The sequence below is a fragment of the Castor canadensis genome, chromosome 8, assembly GCF_047511655.1.
Source record: "Castor canadensis chromosome 8, mCasCan1.hap1v2, whole genome shotgun sequence".
Classification (NCBI taxonomy): Eukaryota; Metazoa; Chordata; class Mammalia; order Rodentia; family Castoridae; genus Castor; species Castor canadensis.
Genome location: NC_133393.1, coordinates 2,936,598 through 2,951,515, shown reverse-complemented (window position 1 = coordinate 2,951,515; position 14,918 = coordinate 2,936,598). Strand labels below are relative to the sequence as shown.

The window sequence follows — 14,918 nt, the reverse complement described above, 5'->3', positions numbered from 1 at the left end:
TGAGCAGGGAGTAAAGGGCAGGTAGGTTGGATTTGCAGCACCGGGAATGGGCAATGGGCAGTGAGGAAAGTCAAGCCAGTGAGAACAAGAGACAAAGGCCAGGTGTTTCACTCATCTAAGGGTTGATGCCCATTTGGATCTATGTGACCACACCTAGGAGATTAAGGCAAAGGTGTTGACATCACAGGGTGGTTACCAGTAATTGGTACAGCTTGGGCAGAGGGGGTGTGTTGGGTCAGGCCAAATCAATAGGCCCCAGAAGATAAGGCAAGGCAGGCAAGGCCAAGGAGGTAAGACCAGGTGTAAAAAGGCATGTGGACCAATAAACCAAAAGATTCGATGAAGATGTGGTCACTGAGGCCAGGAGGTCAGCTAGACCAGTGTGGCATGGCCAAGGAAGCCAAACCATGGAGTAGACTTAGGGGATTGGGCAGGGGATAAGAAGAGTTGGGTTTGTCAGCAATGTCTGGGCAGAGGGGCCTGAGCATGAGTTTGCCAAAACAGTAAGGCCTCAGAAGGTCGTGTGGCCAAGGACTTTTGCATACTTCCACAGGTGTTAGGTGAGGAGCTTAAAACATAAGCTGATCAAGGCATGGGGGAAAGGCCAAGAGATAGTGGGGACAAAGCAAAGTTCTTTAGGTTCGTGTGAGCATAAGAAAAGAATTATAACATGGTGACTAATGTCAGGAGGTCATTAACACCAGTGGGGCATGGCCACGTTGGTAAGGCCAAGGGAATGGACGGGGGATTGTACAGGGGTAAGGGCAAATGGCTTGGGTCAGTAGGGTCTGGTCAGAAGGCTAAGCAGTGAGTTAAGCCAATATGCTGAGGCCAAGAGAACAAGCCCACTAGGTTCAATAAACCAAAGACCATAAAGACATATTGGATCTAGGTGACTACACCTAGAAATTGAAGCAAGTGGGTTGATTATCACAGGCTAGGTTCTGGTGTTTACTGATTATGGTTATAGTTTGTAACCAGGGGCTGTGGTGGATCAGGCCAAACTCTTAAGGAACGAGGAACAAGATGAGGCAGGTCAGGCATGAAAAAGCATGTGGGCATAACAAAGTATTAACACCTGATGAGGTTGATAGATCACTGAGACCACTGCCCAAAGTATTTGTGCAGATGGTAAAAGGTCAATGGAGGGTAAATATGTCCAGGAGGTCATTAAAATATCCATGTGCTGCCAGGTGCATAAGGCCAATGGGAAGGATGTAAGTGGTGGGCAAGGAGCAAGACAAATGTGTTAATTACAGATGGTAAGGTCCTTGTGGTCTATAGGCCAGGAGGATGTGGGGCCAAGGAGTTTACATAAGGGAAAGTAAGTAAAACTAGGTAAATACGGCAAAAGGTCAAGACCTGACCTTTTTACAGGGCCAGTGGATGGTAGAATCAGTTGGGATGGGACAAAATCCAGGTGCTTGGCACATCAAGTCCAGCTGTCATGTGGGCATAAGGGTTAGAAATGTTGACCAAGTCAAGGTCATTGAGACCAGTGTGGCCAGGTAGGCAAAACCATGGGAGTGGATGTGAGGGAGTGGACAAGTGGGTTCGGTTCACTGCATCTTGGTAGAGGGTTCTGGGAAATGAGTAGAGCCAAGACTCTAAGGCCAGGCTTCACCAAATGCCAGGTGTTTGATCTAAGGGTGTATAGCCATGTTGGATCTAGTTAACTCTACTTAGGTCATTAGGCAAAGGGGTTAACATCACAGGGCTAGGGTCTGAGGGTTTTGCAGAATGCAGTAGGCTCAGACTGAGGGCATGTGGTAGGTCAGGCCAAAGATATATGCTAAAGGTATATAAGGCTGGGAGGTAGGGAACAGACCAGGTCTCAAATGGCAGGTGGGCATAACCAATGTATTAAAAGATTTGTGACTAAGGCCAGGTTCAGGGAGATTGGGGAGGGGCCTGGCCAGGTGGCTCAATCCATGGGGGTAGATTTGGGGGACTGGGCAGAGTAAGGGCAAGTGGTTTTGGTCAGTGGGGTCAGGACAGGGGCCCTGAGAAGTAAAGTCAATAAGGTGATGCCAAGAGATCAAGGCCAGGTATTTAGTAAGTGTAATATTCTAAAACAATGTTGGATATAGGTGAATTTACCTAAGAAGTTAAAGAAAGGAGTAGAGATTGCAGGAATAGTGTCTGTTTATTACCCACGAGGGGCACACCTTGTTCTGAGAGGGTATGGTGTGTCAGGCCAAATAGAAAAGGTATGGTGAGAACAAGGCAAGGCAGGTAAGCCCATGGAAAAGCTCTGAAATACCAGGTGGGCTTAACCCTACAGGTATTACAAGCTAGCAAGTAAGTACAGAAGTCATTAAAGCCAGTGGGCAAAGGTGGGTATGCAAGGCTGGGGACGAAGTGGCTTCAGTATTCGGACAAGTGACCTAGCTATTGGGGATTAGGCAGAGGGCTAGTGCCAGAGAACACAACCAGGAAATTGAGGCCATAATATGAAAGCTAAATGGGTATGTCTACATTGGACACCAGGTCAACCAGTCTAGAAGCATGTAAGCAACATGTTATTCACACAGGGACAAGGGACCAGGAGGATGTGGGGCCCAGGACTTTTGCATAAGACCATGTGGTAAGACTAAGTGAGACATGCATAAGGTCTCAACACCTGGAGACAAGACCAGTGGATAGTTGGGTCAGCTAAGAGGGGGCCAAAGCCAGATGCTCTGGGCATAGTAGCCTTGTGTCACGAGGGCATAGAAAGAATTACACCCTGGTAACTAAGGCCAGGAGGTTATTGAGACCACTGGGGCATGGCCACGAGGGTGAGTGGGGGACTGGCTGAAGTTAAAAGGGAGAGGATTTGGGCAGTGGGGTCTGGGCATGGAATCTGGACAATGTGTAAAGTTAAAAGATAAAGGCCAGGTGTTTACTAAACCTGAGTGAAAGCCCATATTGGATCTAGGTGACTACACCTAGGAGGCTAAGTAAGGAAAACATGTTAGCATCACAAGGATGAGGCCTGATAGTTACCAGTGCTGGGTACAGTTTGGGCAGGGGATGGAGGTAGTATGTCAAGCAAATTGATAAGGCATGGGAATCAAGGCAAGCTGGTGAGGTGGTGGGAGAAGGGTCAATGAATGACCAGGTTTGAAATGGCATGTGTGTATAACCAAAAGGATTAAGACTTGGTGACTAAGGCAAGTAAGTCTTTCAGAACAGTGGGGGACATGGCAGCTTGGCAAGGCCATGGGGGTGGATGTGGGGGATTTTTTTCAAGGAGTTAAGGACAAATGAGTTTGGTTAACAGGTCTGGGTAGGGTGCTCTATGAACTGGGTAAAGCCAATAGGGTGGGGGCAAAAGAAAAAGGGGCTTAGTAGATCAAAGTGGGTAAGAACATGTGGATTTAGAGGTCTCCTCCTAGGAGGTTAAGGCAAAGTATTAGATATTACAGGTGTGGTGCCAGGGGGACATGCCAGATGAATGAGTCTTGGTTATAGAGGTGTGATGGGTCAGGTCAAATGGATATGAAATAGGGTACAAGGCAAGGTGCGTAAGGTCAAGTGGGGGCAAAACTATGTATGAAATGCTACATGGGCATAACCAAAAGGAGTATTCCAGGTCATTAAGACCAGTAGACAAGACCAAGTACACTAAGTCCAGCAGTGGAATGGTCTTGAGGTTCAGGCAAGACATGGAGTATGCTATGGGGTAAGGGGGTGGACATGAGAGTTAGGCCCACGGGATACAACCAGATACTGAAGCCATGGATAAAGGCTCCAAGTTAATATGTTAATATGTCTACGTGACTAAGAATGTGTGATGATAGGTTAATAAACCTGGGGTTGTAGCAGGCTATAACCAAATGTACAAGCCAGATGGCCCATGGTCTTTCTGTAGCTTGTGTGAGGTTGTGTACAAGAACAGATGAGGCCAGGACATCAAGACCTGGCCCAGTAGGCCTAGAAAGCTATGCTAGGTATGAAACCACCTAGCATAACAAAAATGGTTATGACCCAGTGACTAAGTCTAGTAAGTCATTTAAGACCACTTTGGCAAGAGCTGGTGGACGTGGACAAGGCCAAGGGAAATGAGCATGTGTTTTGGAGAACATTTAAGGGTCTATAGGGTATGGGATAAGGAATATGGCCAGGAGTAAATCCAAGATGGTAAAGCCTTGAGATTATGCCGGAAATTTAAACCTAGGGGTTGACAGTCAAGTGGGATCCTAGGTTAATTAATTAAGGTAGCTAATAGGAAGGTTATTACACATGGTCAGAGACAAAGGGTAAGGCTGGGAGGCTATAGGGAGGCCCAGTGTTTGGTGGGGTTGTTAGGTTGGCTTCTAATGCCAAATGGGTAAGCCAAGTGGGATAGAGCCAGGGGCTCAAGGCCAGAGTAGCAAGGTCTGGTGTGAGAAGCATGTATTTTGAAAAAGGTTAACACAACATAGTTTAGGCTATGAGATCATCAATTCCCATCAGCAGCGCCAGCTGGACAAGACCAGATGAATATGGCTTTTGGAATTTTTTAGTGTATACAGGCAATTGGGTCTTGCCAGGGGTTCTGTCCAGGAGGTTCTATGCTGGGGGTAAACATAATACAGTGAAGTGATCCAGGCCAGCGGGGTCGAATCATGCTGGGTGTGTGACAGGTTTGTAGGCATAGCAGATTAAGACCTGGACGTTATTATCAGATGAGCAAGGCCAGTCCAATAAAACCATGGAATTTTTTGAGAGCTTGAGGCCTGGATGTTAAGGCTAGAAGGCAAATGTCAGGTGGGCAAAGCCTGGTAGGGCATGCCTGAGGCCAAGGTCTAGGGTGAGGGACAAGAGTATGGGGGAATAACTAACTGTTGAGTTAGCAAGTTCAGGTGTGCAAGATGAGGGCAAATGTTATAAATATAAGGTCATATATGTCTGGATAGAAGGTAATGCCTGGTATGTATGACCAGGCTACTTAGTCATGGGTAACGGCCAGGGTGGGTAAGGCCAGGTGAATAAGGTAGGTAGGCAAAGCCAGGATAGTTAAAACCACCCGAGTAAAGCCAAGAGTTCTTTAGGTTCAGGGGGCAGTTGTAAAGGTCAGAATGTCTGACCAGGGGTACTAGTCTGAAGGGTTTGGCTGTAAGGCTAAGACCAATAGATTAACACTAGACAATGTGCTTATGTGAGGTTGATATGGTTAACAAATGAAAACCCAGATTTTCTCATCAGATGACGTGGCCAGGTGAATAACGCCAGTTATGTATGGTTAGATAGAAAGGGACGTAAGACCATGGGGTCGTGACCTGGTCTGTACAAAAGGTGGATAACGGTATGACTGGGTCGGTAAAGTCAATGGGGAAAGGGTATCACAAAGGGAAAGGGAAACAGGTAAGGAAACTCTGTCCAGGGTGATAAGTGAGAAGTCTTAAATAACACAAGAGGTTGAAGCAAAGTTGGTAATGCTTGATGGATATCCCATGTGGGCCAGGCCATGTGAACGAGGCCGGGTGGACACACCCAGGTAGGTACAGGTAGTTATAAGGGAGCTCTAGCCATGGAGAAAGGTCATGATGTTGAGGCCAAGAAATTAAGAACAGGAGCTTTATAAAAATGATGTAGATGAGTAAGGCCATTCGAGTGTAGCAGGTTGGTAAGGCTGAGAAGTTTACACCTAGGACTCAATACCATACCAGATGGTAAGGAGAACATGACCAGGTGAGTAAGCAGCTTAACATAACATAGTTTGGAAAAGCCAGTCTAGTAAAGGTAGGTGAGTAAGACAGTTGAGTTAGGCTTGGAGGGCGAGGACAGGTGGGTAAGTAGGGCCACAGGTTTAAGGTTAGTTGGGAAAGGCTTAGTGCTTATTGCCAGGTCACAATGGCCAGCATAGTAAGGTCAGGTGGATATTGACTACAGGTTGACCTTGGCCAGGTCTGGGCCAAACCCGAGTCCTAGTTTCAGTGATTAGAGATGTTAAGGACGTAATGTTCTGAATCCTAAGCTTTCTCAAGTTCACATGGATATGCTAACAGTGAAGGGTCGTACAGTACATGGCATGATCACTACTTCCTGATAGTACTCTTCTGGTGTTGTCATTGTCATGTGTCTAACAGTCAAATGTCTAGTCTAACAGGACATTTGGAATGAACTCACCCTTAACTGAGCAAGCAGCAGCTATGGGAGGACAACCTCCTTCACGCTTGCTTGGTGTTATGCTCAACAGTGTCTGGTCCCATGTCCTCTGCAGACCGTCGGTGCTCCTAGCTCTTCCCAATGGTTGCCCATAGAAAGGGTGCTCTGAGATTCTTTTGCTATTGGCTCTCCTCGTTACAGTCCTTCACCTCTACAGCTGATGTGGTGACACTGTAAAAAGGTGCACGGTTGGGAATGCAGGTGCAAGTAGAAGCAATCCTCTAGAATATGACCACCAAGACATATGTTTAATGCCCCTTGATGAGTCCTGTCACCATGGCAAGTCCCGCTCCACACGCTCCAACAGCACAAAGCAAGGAGAGCAGTAATGCCAACTGCGCTTATATATCACACTTCATCCTCATCACAGAAATCTCTTTCTGATACTTACCAACAGGCACCGCAAAAAAAGAATCATCACTCACCGCCCAGTGGAAACCCCTGGCTTCAGTACAGGGTCTGCAGCCTTTCCTCCTCCCAATGCTCACATTTACTTACATGGTCCAGCTGCACACCTTCCCTGTCCAACTGTGGTCTTTCCTCTTTCCCCAATGCCCAGAGTTGTGCATTCCAGCTGCAGGGTAGGTTGCCTCTCAGAGTTCTTGGCTCTGGTTATATGTCAACTTGAACACGGCAATCCAATACCAAGAAACCCAGTCTCAGAGACCACATTCCCCACTACTGCAGGAGGCAAGATTCAAGGCTTTTCCTTTAGAGATACCCCCAGAGCTTGGTTTCAAGAACAGCCCCCCTTCCTTCTGGAAAGTGCTCCTTCCTCATTTCAGTCACATGATTCTCACAGCAGCTGCCCAGAGGTAACTGGCCAGCAACCTTACCTGAAGTCTGAGGAAGGATGAAGAAGCCAGTCCTGGCTGCATCTTCTGGGATTTCACCCTTCCTTAACATGTCCTAGCAGGAGAGAGGATAAAGTCCACATCAGAGCTGGCTTTTTCAGCAACACCAGCTACTAACATTGGTCTGGATTACTCTGCTGGGGACACTGCTCCTCATTGAGGTGATTAGATAACACCCCTGGCTTCTACCCACTGGGTGTCAGTATCACCCTCGAGTCATGACAAACATCTCCAGAGCAAACTCGCCCTCCACTGGGAGCCTCTGGCTCCCAATGATTTCTAGGTGGTACAGACTGTAAAGCAAGATACTCTCTCCAGAGCTAATATACAACTGGCTATCTCAGCCTTAACTTTCAAGGAGGAACCGGAGACATAGAAGACAGGAAATATGACCTAAAGTACCTTACTCACAGTTTTACAAGCACAGAAAATAACACAATGTGTCTGAAATCACAATGGAAATGTAAGCTCTCCTTTCCATCAAGTGAATTTGAATACAAAAATACCACCCAGATTTCTTTTGTTCACAGCTACTCTGAAGAACAGTAGCACAAAGTTACAAGCCAACACTGGAGGATGACCACCTTTTCTTATTGAGACCTCACCTTGAAAGGTATACCTGAGCAGGCACTTCCATAGATGTGGTTGAGAAAAAACAGCCCCCCAGGAGGGATCTGCTATGGTCGAAATGTTTATGCCCCACCTCTAATGTTAAAATGGCACCCCCCTCGGTGATGGTATTTGATAGGGTCTCTGTGAGGTAATCAGTTCATGAAGGTGGAGTACTCACAAATGGTATTAGCTCCAGAGAACTTCCTGTCCCTTCTACGACAGGTGGAGAGAGGTGCTGAGAAGACACCATCTATGAATCAGGATTCAGACTCATTAGACACTGAACCCATGTTGCCTTGATTTTAACTTTTAGCTTCTAGAACTGAGAAAATGAATTTGTTCTTATACCATGTATTTTTAGTAAAAACTAGTATTTTTGTTATTGGTGCGCCTTCAAACTAAGACAAACTCCTGCATCCTGATTGTCTTGTCTGTCATTCTCCTTTAAGTGAATTCACTTCCTGTTAATCCATACAGAAGATGACTTCTGAAGCCAGGCATTCTTTGTTCTCTTGTATTGCTTTCCCTGAGGAAAGCTGGTGGCCATGTGGTGAGGACATTCAAGTAGACCTGTGAAGACGCCCTTGTGCTGAGGAACTGAAGCCCCTGCCCAGTCGAGTGGGAGAGGGGCCCTGCAAGAAGACTCACTGATAAGCCTTTAGATGACTGCAGATTTGAGTGTAATTCATGATATCACAGGACAGAAGCTCTCAACCACACCACTCCCTAATCCTGACCCCTGAAACCATTTGGGACAATAATGTCTGTTGTCATTTTAGGAACTGTCAATTCCTAGGAATTGACAATTATCAATTCAGGGGTTTTCTCTTAATTATGATTAAGCTTTATGTAGCTTCTTTTCATCAACCAAGTTAAATCACAGATTCCAGTTTTTCAGAGATTTCTTGAATCCCACAGAATCCAGTTTATATTCCATCTGGAAAACTCACTGGCATTGCCACCTGTAAGAACTGTATCACCCTCGACCCTAAGAATAGTCCAGCTTTGCCTTCTCAAAATCATATTCTGGAAACTCCATCCTCTTTCCTGGAAGCTAACCCCAAAAGAAAATTTAATAGTCTAATAAAGACCTCATTGCTTCACAACGTTGAAGCAACTCAGTAGCAGGAAATTATCCTAGGCGTCCCTGAAAATCACTATCTTACTGATTCCATTCCGACTTGGGAACAATTGATTCACCCCACTCTGTGGGTTTAGGTTAGGTTTAGTGAGTTGTTCCCCAGTCCAAAACCTAACACATGTCATCCATTTCTCAGTGTGTCCACCTTTACAAAGAACCACTCATTCTTAATCTCCACTTCATTCCCAAGGAGCCCAAACAGAGCAGTAAAGATGGAGCGACTCCTCCTGTTCCTGCTTGAAGATGGGACCAACTCCCTCCCAGAGCCAGATCCTCTTCAGAACTCTGTGCATGGGGTGATGGACTATACACATCTGCCTGGGTTTCATCTTTGAATACAGATGCAAAAATTCTCAATAAAATACTTACAAATCATAACATACTTGCAAAAGATCATGATCAAGTTGGTTTCATTCTAGCAATACAAGGATGGTTCAACATATGCAACTAAATGCATTATAAACATATAAACTGAAAAAAAAAAAGCACAAAAAACACAGAATTATCTCAACAGATACAGAAAAGACCTATCACAAAATTCAACATCCTTTCATGATAAAAGCTCTGATAAAACTAGGAATAGAAGGAATATACCTCAACATAATAAAGACTATGTATGACAAACCTATAGTTAACATAATGCTAAATAGGGAAAACTAAAAGTTTTCTTCAAAAGTCAGGAATGAGACAAGGGTGTCCACTTTTCCTACTCTTTTTTAATATAGCACTGGAATTCCTAGCCAGAGCAGTAAAACGAGAAAAATAAGACAGATTCAAATAGGGAAAGAAGAAGTCAAATTTTTCTATTGGGAGATAGTATGATCCTATACTTAATTAAAACACCCTAAACATTCCACCAAAATATGTCTAGATCTGATAAACACTTTTGGCAATGTAGCAGGACATAAATTAACATAAAAATCCTTAGCTCTTTTTTGTACCAGCAATAAACAGGCTGAGAAAGAAATCAGAAAAAATTCCATTCACATAGCCTCGAAAAATAGTAAAATACTAGGAGTACACATAACTAGGGAAGCGAAAGACCTCTACAATGAAAATCATGAAACCTTGAAGAAATCGAAGAAGGTGCCAGAGGAAAGACCTCCTATGTTCATGGATTGGCAGAATTAATATTGTGAAAATAGTTATACTATCGAAAGCGATCCTCAGATTCAATGCAGTTCCCATCAAAAGTCCAATGTCATTTTTCACAGAATTAGAAAAAAAATCAATCCTAGAATACATACAGAAATGTAAAATACCCCATGTAGCAAACAGAATCCTGGGTAAAACAGCCAACAGTGGGATCTTAACACCAGACTTCTAATTATAGTACAGAGCCACCATAACAAAAACAGCAGACACAAAGACCAGTGGAACAGAAGACACAGAAGTAAACCCAGTTACACCTGTCTGATTTTTGAGGTGTTAAAAACCTACCTTGGGGAAAAGACAGCCTCAACAAATGGTGCTGGAATCTGGTTATTTGCAGAACACTGAAATTAGACCCCTAGCTCTCACCCTGTACAAAAAAATCAATTAAAATTGATCGAAAATCTTAATGTAAGACCTGAAACTTTGAAAGTACTATAGGAAAACAGAAAACTCTGGAAGATATAGCCATAGGCAAGTATTTTCTGAATAGGACTGCAACTACCCAGGAATTAAGAGCAAAAACAGACAAATGGGACTGCATTAAATTAAAAGGCTTCTACACAGCAAAGGAAACAATTACCAGAAACAGGAGACATTCCACAGAATGGGAGAAAACGTTTGCCAGTTATTCATCAGACAAAGGATCAATACCCAGAATACACAAAGACCTCAAAAAATTAAATACGGAAAGAATATGAGTAGTTCTCAGAAGTACAAATGGCTAATAATGACAAGGGAAGTTCAACATCTTTAGTCAAAAAGTAATGCAGACCAAAACCACACTGTGATTCCATCTCACCCCAGTAAGAATGGCTATCATCAAGAAAACAACAAATACTGGCCAGCATGTGGGGAAAAGGAACATTTGACTGTGGGTGGGAATGTGAACTAGAGCAGCCCCTGCACAAGTCAGTGTGGAGGGTCCTCAAAAACTAAAAACACATCCACCTTACTTATTACCCCATCGTTCCATGCTTGGGTCTTGAAGGAGCGTAAGTCAACGAGCAAGAGAGATCCTGGGGCACCCATGTCATAGAAGTACTGTTCTCAAAACCAAGTGGTAGAATCAGCCTAGGTACCTCACAACGAATGAATGAATAAAGAAAATGTGCTACATGAATACAATGGAGTATTACTCAGCCATAAAGCATAACAAAATTTTGTCATTTGCAGAAAAGTAGGTGGAACTGGAGGTCATCATTTTGAACAAATTAGCCAAAGCAAAATGTTTTCACTGAAAAGTGGAATCTAGACATAAAATGTCACTGAATAGGCACTACAGCCAGTCTCATGTGAGAATATTTACAGGTACACTTAGTAAGTCCATAATTCCCACTGCCACAACTCTACACATCAGGAATCGAGGCATGAATTATTGCCTCGGTTTCATAAAGTCATTATCCACTGTGTCCAAGTAAAGAGTTTGCAGACAGGCATGGTGTTGCATGCCTGTAATCCCAGCACTTGGGAGCTGAGGCTGGAGAGTTCGAGGCCAGCCTGGGTTACATAGTGAGACCTGGTCTCAAAAAAAGATATGTAGGGGAAAGATTCAGTAGGAAATTAAAATTTGTTATCACCCATGTCTCAGAACATCAAACAGATTTCTCCTATAACTAAATATAATAACAGAGCAGACCAATTCAAAAGGAAATCCAATGAGCCAATCCAGAAACACAATTAACCAATACTCTCGTTCATGGATCACATCACCAGTCAGGACACTGAAAGTGCCAGCAGACAGACTGGGAGCATGAGGACTTGAAGGCCCGTATCCATGGTACAAGGTATGGTTGGAAAGTTCCTTCTACTTCAGATCCATGCAACATCAAAAGATATACAAGCGACAGACAATTTAAAGCCTAGAAATCTCTACCTACTCTGCTAAACACAAGGTGGTCAGATCGTTTCAGATTCTACATTTCGACTAAGATTGTAAGCTACTCTTCCTTTACCCAGGAACACGGCTCACATATGCCCCCCGTTGGTCAGGACTAGGATTGCCATATGCTTGCAAGAAAAATGGCCAGAAGCTGCCATTAAAACACTAGCTGTGGCGTGTTACACAGGCCCAAGAATACTCCAGTCCGTCACGGTACTCGCTTCCCAGAGAACATACAATTACTGGCTAGTGGACAAGCTATTCCTTACAAAGTTCACGTTCCTTCTGATACTACTGCCTCTGGCTCTACCGAATACTTCCAGGGCTGGCAAAACACAACCCTGCTAGCATGGGCCCCATGGCTATCCTCCTTAGAAACATCACTACCACAGCAAGCATCATAAAACACCTGAGAAATCTTCAGTTCAAAACCTAAAACCTACTTAAGCTGGTGGAGTGGCTCCAAGTGGTAGAGCACCTGCCTAGGAAGGGCTAGGCCCAGAGTTCAAACGCCAGTACTAGGGGGGAAAAAAAAAGAAAACCCACATACTTGACAGGTGAAATTAATATGCCCCTCCTAGTAATAAAATTCATTGGGTGACCAAAGGAAAAGACTTCTTATGCCAATTAAAGACTTAAATATACTGTGTTCACAGATACACAGCAAGCAAGCCACTCTCATCTTTGAAAATTATTATCGAAACACCTTGGAAGTCAACGACTCCTTTTCCCATTTAAGGAAACCAGTATTGGTGCATTTGCTGCAATTACAAATTCTACCAATAAATATATTCTACCAGTAAGTATTTTGGACTTGCTTTTCATAGCATCAGCATAAACAGAGAAATCGAGAATTTTAAATATGTACCAATGCTGAGAGCTGCTGTGACATTTTAGTGCTTTACTCTTTGTGGAGTGGGAGGTTACACTTCGGAGAGACTACAACAGTGCCATCTGTCCTCTTTGGACTGCATACAACCAACTCTGCGATGATAGGAAACCTTTCTTATATAAGATGTATAGTCCTCCAGAACCTGAGGAACCCACTCAATCAGCAGAGGTTCCCCCCATCTGAAAAAGGACAGGGAATGTAAGCTACAATTCATTTCCATCCTCTCCTAGGGAAACCTACTGCTGTTCACCTACAATTACCAGGTACTGTCCAATACAACTTTTCTGAAATTTGGCTTTGTTGAGATGCACAACTTTGGATGCTAACTATTCAAGACAACCATGAATTTCATCCTGATTTTCTGTATGCTATGTAATAGCTGAATCCTTTATGCAGAAGGGGCACAACCAACTCAGCTACATGTCATGCAGCAGCATGAACTTGCTGCTTTTGCTCAGATGCCCAAGAGCCACACTGCATCCTGGAGGAATTCCTACACATTGCCAAAAATGCATATCTACAAAATGGTACCTGGAGCAGTTTTCTATTGCTATTGAAAGTTAATTACACTACTAGAAACTCAGCTTCACTGGTCCTGACGAGAGCAGCACGGTTTCTACTATTCCTATTGTTCTAGCCCCTTGGCCTCACTGCTAAAGCATAAGGCAAATATTTAATCTCAGCTCTTGACCAGGCAGAGTTCAACCACATTAGTCGGATTCCACAGGGAAGCCTCTTCTTAACCTTACTGTAATTGAAGCAAGTTTTGTGCCATTATCCAAAGCCCTGTGCCTGCATCACTGTAACTCCTCCTGCTGTAAGAGTGTGAAACCAATGCCTTGAAGAATCTCTCACCTCACTGGTGAAAATAATACTCTGCCTAGAGTCGTGCACTGCATGTTGCAATCAATGACTAGCATACACGATGATGATGTCATCCGATTCTGTGACACTGTGATGTCACAGCCCCTCTAGTCTTTGGGAGTATGCTGTAATATTTACAAAGGGACACGATGGCTACTGATGCATTTCTCAGACCATATCCCAATTATTCAATTAACATGAGACTGTATGGAACACCCTGAGGATTCTTTGGTGCTGTGAAACAATGTTTGACTACAAGAGGAAGCTCTTTAAATATCTTCTACCTTTTGGAAACAATGAGTGCTCCTTCCATCACATCTGAACTTGGTAACAGATAACGTGAATGGCATCTTTCCTCTAAAGAACACAGCCATGAGGCAGTAACTGCATGCTTGGCCCACATTAGAACAAGACTATTCTGATACATGGCAATCATGAGCCAGGAGACACTGCTGATAGCAGCACAAATGTCAATACTCAAAACAGTTCCATCACACACAATAGCCAGTCTTCAGTGAAACTCTGAGTTCATTAAAAAAATGTACCCCACATTAACACCAAATCTCACCTTTGAAAAATCAGAGAAACTGTAATATCCATGCAATGACAGTTTCATCGGGCACTGGAACTTTTATCAAATGTCATTTCAAACTGGATTTACAACAGCCAAAATCCTGAAAAAGAAACTGAAAGCCTTGTTTATGCTTCCTAAAATGTTCAGAGAGCTGGGCATGATGGTACATGCCTATAATCCCAGCAATCAGGACTTGATCTCAAGTTCTAGGCCAGCCTGCATCACACAGGGAGACACTACCTCCAAAAAAAAAAAAAAAAAACAAAAGCAAAACATATACCTGTTAGAGAAAATGCTATGAATAATAAGCAGTTGGAGAAAGACCTTGTAGATCTGTTCATTAGCAATGAAAGTCAGACACCCTGAGTTTCAAGTTATGGGGGTGGTGCAGAACACCCTAAACAAACAGTGATCAGACAAGAATATTGTTTTCTACTCCTGTCTGACTCTACATATCCTAGTGTATCCCCTAATGCAGGTGAAATGAGGCTCCTATCACTTACTGATTAGGGGTATAGCTCATGTGTCTAGCAGGCATGAAGCCCCAGGTTCAATACTCAGCAACAACAAAAGAATCCAATCACTTAGTGGCAGCTCAGGTTCATATTGTAATTGATTTATGTCATATCCTAGAACATCAATTAATTTCATGGAACATGACAACTACATAACCCCAAGACCCACTGAACTTACCAAAGGTCAAGCACCTTTGACTATGGCACTAATGCCTGATCCTCCTGGCACTCATCATCTTGGCAACTGGACCGTGGTTCCTATCTCAAAATGTTCTACTGATGATACACACTGGAATA

At 43.7% G+C, this 14,918-nt stretch overlaps 1 long non-coding RNA gene across 31 annotated transcripts in view; it reads right to left on the bottom strand.

Annotated features, from left to right (window-relative positions):
• LOC109684445 (uncharacterized) overlaps nt 1–14,918 on the bottom strand; it is a 141,642-nt gene that overhangs the window by 70,792 nt on the left and 55,932 nt on the right. For 25 of the 31 annotated variants that reach the window (XR_012450602.1, XR_012450603.1, XR_012450593.1 and 22 more), the window contains 6 exons: nt 14,800–14,910; nt 14,101–14,206; nt 9,112–9,213; nt 7,780–7,851; nt 6,972–7,044; nt 6,097–6,306 (listed from right to left, as the gene is read on the bottom strand). This is a non-coding gene — a long non-coding RNA (uncharacterized lncRNA). Of the gene's footprint in view, nt 1–6,096; nt 6,307–6,971; nt 7,045–7,779; nt 7,852–9,111; nt 9,214–14,100; nt 14,219–14,799; nt 14,911–14,918 lie in introns of all 31 variants that reach the window. The other 6 variants (XR_012450582.1, XR_012450585.1, XR_012450595.1 and 3 more) reach the window with 6 other exon arrangements.